This window comes from Lotus japonicus, chromosome 6 (genome assembly GCF_012489685.1).
Source record: "Lotus japonicus ecotype B-129 chromosome 6, LjGifu_v1.2".
Taxonomy (NCBI): Eukaryota; Viridiplantae; Streptophyta; class Magnoliopsida; order Fabales; family Fabaceae; genus Lotus; species Lotus japonicus.
Genome location: NC_080046.1, coordinates 2,848,222 through 2,856,180, shown reverse-complemented (window position 1 = coordinate 2,856,180; position 7,959 = coordinate 2,848,222). Strand labels below are relative to the sequence as shown.

At 44.8% G+C, this 7,959-nt stretch overlaps 1 long non-coding RNA gene across 1 annotated transcript in view; it reads right to left on the bottom strand.

Annotated features, from left to right (window-relative positions):
• Nucleotides 1–859: 859 nt before the first annotated feature.
• Nucleotides 860–7,959, bottom strand: part of LOC130726758 (uncharacterized) — a 29,993-nt gene continuing 22,893 nt past the window's right edge. The window contains exons 2-3 of the long non-coding RNA XR_009014976.1: nucleotides 1,793–1,893; nucleotides 860–1,377 (exon numbers count right to left, since the gene is read on the bottom strand). This is a non-coding gene — a long non-coding RNA (uncharacterized LOC130726758). The remainder of the gene's footprint in view (nucleotides 1,378–1,792; nucleotides 1,894–7,959) is intronic.

Below are 7,959 nucleotides of genomic sequence, written 5' to 3'. Positions count from 1 at the left end.
GTCTTGTCAAAGTGTTGTGTGCAATTAGGTGTTTTTCGGCAAACGCAAGTGAATGAGTCAATTTGAAAAGAAAGCGATTAACTTATAATACTGGAAATTTGATTTTATCAATTGAAACGTAATTACAAAGCAAACAGGTTGAAAATAAACCAAGGAAATTACATAAAAGTGAAAATCGACAGAAAAGTGATCAGACCAACAAGCTTGAAAGCATCAAATGCAAGAATTGTAAAAGGTTGGTTCTGCAACATACTCCTTCATCATCATGTTAGGCTCCTGAAGTCTCATTGATGCGGACGTGTGAGCTTTTTAGTGAGTTTTTAGAGTTGAGTTGGGAACCCTTTTTCTGACAAATCTTCTCCTATTTATAGCACTCTGTCGCTGCACACGTCTTTGGCGGTTTTTTCCCTCTGATGAGCGGGCTAGTGGATTTTTGAATGTTTGGCGCCATACCCACGTTCTATTGCTTGTTCTAGAAGCTTTTTGTGCACGTGTTGTAACTGCTCATTCGCAACGTGGGTTGCATGACATTGTCGATAAAGGCACTTTCTTCTTCAACCGTTTCTTGCATCGTGGGTGAGTGCACGTGTTGGTAACCGCCCACTACTCGGTAACTGCTCCATCCGTTGAGCTTGTCAAGTTTTACTTCTCGCGATTTGCCTTGTTATTTTAAATTAGCGTTTAGTATTAGATGCGTTGTGACTTTCACCCAACTTCACCATTTGTCGATAAATCTTCTTATGGTGAAATCACTGTCCATAATCATGGCCTTGGCAAAACTCTAGGTTAACACCCAGCAAAAGAATTAAATAACTATTCAATGAAACAAGTACGTTATCAATTATAATTCAATGAAAAAAATGTGCACAAAACTCATTGTTGTTGAGGCAGTCTCAACATCTCTATTGTCATCCGATATCAATTTATTGATTGAATCTTGTTTCTAGGGATTTCTAGAGAAGGTGAGAGGGAGAGTTAGTTTCTTGGTTTTAGAAGCCCACAAAGAAAGGGAACAAAGGAGAGGGAGATGGGAACAACCGAAGGGAGAGAAAATAAGTAAGACGGAGTTGAGTTTCTTCTATTTATGGGTTTCAAGATCTTTCATTGTTGAGATTGAGGTAAATTTGAGATTTTAATTTAGAAATGATGAGAATAATAAAAGGGCATTAGTTTTAACACCCCCTCAATTAATCCCCCACCCTCCTTTATGCACCAAAATGAGTCTAGTTCTTTTGTGCAATTTTGTCCTTCTAGTTCTTTTTGATATTGAGTCATTCGCCCCTTGTAAGAGGTCTCCCACCCCACTACATCTGAGTCACGATGATATCTCCATTGGTGAGCAGTTCGTAGGATTGGATGGTCACCCTTTAATTGTACCTTTATGAAGAAAACGATTGGGATTAGACCAGTATAACATGAAAACACATTATTACAGATTAGATAAGTATAACATGTTTAATACTCCCTCTGTTGCAGAAAGTTTGTTGTTTTGCACCATTTTTCAATATCCCAAAATGTTTATTGTTTTTGAAAACCAATGCATTTTATGCTAATTTTTTCCACCTATACCCTCATTTAATACATTTTCTCTTACTTATCACCTTTCATATTAACAACCACAACTCTTCTTTATTAATTACATTCTTCTCTATCTAAGTATAATTTAATAGTTGCACATTATACTAGTAAAATTAAATAAGGGCAATCTAGTCAAATTATACTATCAATAATTGTTTTCTTACTCTTTGTGCCACAACCTTAAACTACAAACTTTCTGGAACGGAGGGAGTACCTGAACCCAATGATTTTTGTTCACATTATCCACCTTGATATGATCCCCTTCAGCCACATTATCAACTTCTTCAATGAGCACAAGAGACATGATTAGCTATCCTGAAAGTGAACGGAACAACTATTTCTCACTCCAAAGTGTGAACTACAAAGCAAAGTGTGAAATACGAACAACAGTGATAAAATGAAATTAAGAGTTATTATAAGTCAATATTATCAATACATATATTAAAAGAGTAAGGGTTATAAGAACCCAATGCTGATGTGTCGCACTCTGGTGCATTCTCTTCTCTCATTCAATCTCACCATAGTGGAATTCCACGTGTCCATTCCACAGTTCTCCATTGTTAATTCTGCACACGTGTCCTCACCAGGTTTTTTCCCTTATTTTTTAATTCCTCTTCCACTATTAACTAACAATTCTCTCTCCCACGGTCAAATGCTAATTAATGCCATAATATAATTAACCATTAATGCAAATTATTAATTTCATTCATCTCCCTTCTATCTAAACGGCACACATTGCCATCAAAAAAATAATAAACGACACACATTGAACCCCACCACATGTGCTCTAACTGAAAAGCACTTTTTTTTTTGGTAACAATTGGAAATAAGAAAAGAAACAAACTAAGCAACTACATCCTGGCAAAGCAGGGGAACCACAACTGAGGGTGGGATCTTCCATTCCTTCCAATCCCAATTCTCAGTGGCTGCAATCTTCGCCATCGCGTCTGCAACCATGTTCCTATCCCGGGAAACTCGAATAACCTGAACGCTCCATTGTCGTGCTAGCAACGCTCGCCCAGCAAGGATCTCCTCACGATGCCAGTAGCTATCCACATTCACACTACTCGTCATAACTGACTGCACTTGGAGACAATCCACATAGCACATAACCTGTCGAAAACCCAGCTCCCATGTGTGAGTCAAACCACAAATCACCGCCAGCAGCTCAGCTTTGAAGGCATCCCCGTGGCCAAATGCAGCAGCAAAACCTGATATCCATCTACCATGTGCATCACGAATTACTCCTCTGCCTCCCATCCTATCAACATCACGAGCCCAACTGCCATCCGTATGCAGCATCACTCCCATCTCACCATGGCTAGGAATGTTCAAACTAGGAGCTGGATCACGTCCCCAATGATGGAACTCACTGACATCAAGACCGATTCTACGTCCATGGTGTATGATCAAATGCAAAACTATTGCGCCACTTCCACACATTCCAGATGACGGCACAGAACAGAGCATTATCCTGGACTTGAAGGTGAGTATACAACCAGAAACGGAGAGGGGCTGCTACAGGCACCTTAGCGAGCAACCTCGCGAATAGGCTCCACATCCATACCGACCCAGGGCACTGGCGGAGTACATGATCAGCGTCTTCTGACACTGCGCCACACCTAACGCACGCCGCAGAGATGGCAAGGTGCTTGTGGTGCCTCCGTGCATTGGAAGGCAAAGCGTTCCTACCCGCAAGCCAGAGAAAGAAACGCATTTTTTCTGGAGCACTAGCTTTCCAAATCATCTTCCAAAATCTCGACTCCTGGCCATCATCATCAGTAAGCAACCTATAAGCTGAACGAGCCGAGTAGATCCCGCTATCCTCCTCCTTCCAGAGCACACGATCAACCCCACTTGGTTGAGCAGGAACCGTGATATTCTCAATATCCTCACGCATCTCCTCCGGAAGAATAGTGTATAATCTATCAAAGTGCCAAGTTCCATGTTGCCACAAGTCTGCCACTACAAGGTTTGTGTCCGTAACATGGACAAACGGAACCTTGCAAGCCAGTTTCCCCGTGCCCAGCCAATTCGAGTACCATAGCGAGGATTGGCCATCCCCAAGCTTCACACCAAACCCATGTTGAACCGCATCTCTAGCCTTCAAAATTCCACGCCACACATAAGAGTTGCCCAGCCTCACTTGCTCTGTTAAAATAAAATCTGTTCTGCAATATTTCTCCGTCAAGACCTGGACCCATAGCTTCCCCTTCTCGTTCATCATGCTATGCACCAGCTTCCCCAATAACGCCTCATTATTCTCTCTAGCACTTCGAATTCCAAGCCCTCCCTTAGCTTTCGGCTGTGTAATGTCTTTCCACGCAACAAGATTCTAGCTACGCGTGTTTCCTCCCTTTCCCCAAACACAATTCCTCACCACTCGATCAACATGCTCGCACACCGACTCCGGGATCCAAAGAGATTGCATGATATGGACCGGCAAGGATGTAAGGACCGATTTGGCCAAGCAAACACGCCCAGCCCTATTCAAGAGACTGTTCTTCCACGAAGCTAGCCTTCACCTTATCAATGAGTGGTGCAAATTGATCTCGCTTCACCCGTCCCTGTAACAACGGCAGCCCAAGATATTTCCCTAGGTTGCTTGCTCTAGAGATTCCCGCAATACTAGATAGCTCTCGCTGCTTCCTCTGATCAACTGCTTTAGAGAAAATCATCCTTGACTTATCAAGGTTAACCTTCATACCTGATGCTGCTCAAAACTCCATTAATGTCTGGTTCACAAGCCGCAACTGATCCTTAGAAGCCTGGCAGAATAACAGTACATCATCAGCAAAAAATAAATGTGATATTCCAATCCCGTATTTCGTAACCCGGATCGGACGCCACTCCCCTCCTTGCACTAGCCTTTGGATCTGAATAGCTAACCGCTCCATGCAGAGAACAAACAGATATGGTGAGAGCGGATCGCCTTGACGGAGACCTCTCTGAGGTGCAAAAGAGGGCAGCTTGGAGCCATTCCATAGCACCAATATACTAGGGGTTCTAACTCCCCACATGATGAGCTCCACAGTCGGTGGTGGAAACCCAAAGTCATATAGTGTAGCACGAAGGAAATCCCAATTGACTCGGTCATAAGCTTTTTCTAAATCAATCTTGAGGGCCACCAATCCACCACCCTTCTTCTGCTTGTGAATAGTGTGCATGACTTCCTGTGCAAGTACGATGTTGTCCCTTGTCCCTCTACCAGGGATGAAGCTTCCTTGGAGTGGGTGCACTAGCTTTTGCAATAGAGGTCTATATCTGTTCACCAACACCTTGGTTATCAGCTTGTAAGAGACATTGCAAAGGCTTATCGGTCTCATATCCCTCAGCCTAACTGGATTTTCCACCTTTGGAATGAGCACAAGAAGGGTCTCTAGAAGTCCTGGGTCTCCCCCTCCATTCTGAAAAGTCGAAGCCACCATATTATGCATGTCATGACCCAGAATGTGCCAAAACTGTTTATAAAACAGAGCATGAAAGCCATCCGGGCCCGGCGCCTTGTAAGAATGCATGGACATGATAGCTCCCCTAACCTCCTCCATAGTCACTGGTGCAATCAAGTTCTCCCTCTCCTCTAAAGATATAACAGGCGTGGGATTCTCCATGATCTGGTTCCTCTGTACCTGAACATCAATAGCAAACAAATTATTATAAAATTGGCGTGCCTCATTTTGGAGGCCAACTGGGTCCGTGCACCAAGCTCCATCCTCCAGAAAAAGTCCGTGTATTTTATTTCTTTTCCGCCTCACTATAGTTTGCGCATGGAAAAACTTAGTATTTCGGTCCCCAAACCGCACCCAATTCTCCCTAGACTTCTGGTACCATAGCATCTCCTCTTGATACAAGACCTCCCCATACTCCTTCTGCAAGGATCTCTCCAATCGGATCAAAGCCTTTGAATTTCTCCAATCCGACTCTTGCTGGATTCCGCGGAGGCGTCTTTCCACTCTTCTCTTGCGTCTATGGATATGTCCAAACACATCACGATTAAAGTCTGAAGCTGCCGTCTGCACATTCTTGAGCCTTCCCAAGATGGTGCTCTCCTCCCTCTGCCACGCTCCATCCACCAACGCCTCAAAGGACGGGTGAGAGACCCATGCCGCCTGAAAACGGAAGGGACGAGCATAGCGTTTCCCAGATTGTGCATGACATCGGAGGAGAAGAGGTGAGTGATCAGAATAAACTCGGGCAAGATGTTCAACATAGGCTTCCGCAAAGAGAAACCTTCATGGTACATCACCGAGAGCTCGGTCAAGACGCTTCGCCACCGCGCGTATGCCATTGACCTTGCGTTCCCATGTAAACCGTGCACCAGTGAAACCCAGGTCTATGAAGTTGCATTCTTCCATCATGCCCAACATACTCGATGCTCTTGCTGTAGAGAACTCGCCACCAACCACCTCCGACGGAGAGCACACCTCATTTAAATCCCCTAGAGCCAACCACGGTCTAGCACATTTCCCCCGGAAGTCCGCGAGGTATCTCCATAGCTCCTGACGTCTAGTTGGGTTAGGGCTTGCATACAAAGCAGAGCATACCCATCTCCTTCCATTCGAATTGATTTCCACCGAAAGGGCTTGATCATGTGCTTCTAAGAAGATTACCCCAAATGTTCTATGTTGCGGCGCAAGCAGCCATATACCTCCACTGTGGCCCAAAGCTTCCACCTCATGAATTAACTCAAAGCCTTGTTGCTGCCAAAACACAGAAACGCGATCAAATTTGCAGTGTGTCTCACACAGTGCCACCAAAGAAGGTCGATAAGTTTGGATTAAATCTTCCAACCTTCGTTTCCCACGGGCTCCAGCACCTCCCCGTACATTCTAAGCGATTATGTTGAAGTTGTCACTATCCATATACACATAATCGCGATGCGAGCCCTAGCCATAACACACGTTAAGGCTTCCCCTGCACGCCCGCTACCTCTCCACAATCAAATGACACCCCATTTCCCAGAGCTTGGTCACCCATGGCCTGCATACCTTGTGGTTCCTCCGAGAGAGCAAACACTTGACATCTATTGCCTCCTTTTGCAACTAATGGCAAGGTGGAGCGAGTGCCGTCAGCTGCCATGAAGATTGGCGTGTCACCGTTAACTGCTACTGGCTTCACTTGAGTCTCTTTGAAAGCTGTTATCATGTGCATGGGTGGGCCCTCCCCAAGATGAATTTCTTTCCTCATGCGTTTCTTTCTCTGAGCAATAGTAGCTGAGTCAGCAGCCCCATCATTGAATAATGGCCGCGCATTGAATTGAATCGTGGCAGCATTATGTGGCTTTAACGGTTTTGGTATGTTCTCCTTAATTTCTGTTTTCTTCCCTCCAGTGGAGCCCTTAATCTCCTCCCTCATTGCAGCGATTTTATTCCCCTTATTTTTCTCCATGGTTACGGACCCCTTAACTGTTTGTTGCTTCCTCTGATTTGAATTCAAGTTCCCATTGACCTTCTTCTTACGTTTTTCTACAACCAGCCACTCTCCATGTGCCAGCTCAGGGCATTTAATGAGCGGTTTAGGTTCTGTTACAGGAATTACGGCTAGAATATCGGGCACCATAACTGCGTCATTGCCACCACCTGCTAGGGTTCCACATACTGTTTCTTTGCCAACCACCATCACCGACGGCGACTCACCACTGTTCTGTGTAACTATCGGTTCTGGTGTCACTGCCGCAGCACTAGCATCACCTCCTGGTGCCTCCTTAGGGATTGTTGACTGGCAGTTTCGTGCCATATGGCCATAACATCCACACTTGCGGCAAAGTAAATGCAGTCCCTCATATTCAATATGATACCACGTTCCTTCGAGACCAACCACGCCCAATACAAGTTTCGTGAGGTCGATCTCAAGACAGATGCGAGCATACTTCCCCCGCTGCATATCGTTGGTGTTCAAATCAATCTTGATGGGAGTTCCAACCACTGATGCAAGTGTGAGAAGAATGTTTCTATCATAGAACTGGAACCCTAACCCCGGAATCCTTATCCAGACCAGCGTGGTGCTAATCTTGGAGTTCGCCGCAACAAAGTCCGGTGTCCAAGGCTTAACAGCCAGATAGTGATCATAGATGAGCCATGGTGCTCCAGAAATAGCCCTAGCTTTATCCTCCTCTTTATCAAACCTCACCAAGAAATATCCATGGTGCACATCACGGATCTCGTACCCTCCTATGAGCTTCCACATCGTTCTGAGTTTCTCACAAAGTGCTACATAGCCAATGTGCTTGCCTAATAGCTTAACCACCAAACAATCTTCCCATGGTTTGCAAATCTCCTTATACATATTGGGATCCATCGAGAACATAGGGAAAGAAATATTCCCATGTGCATACTCCATACGCATGACACCCTTATCCACCAGATTCACGAACTCGCTGGA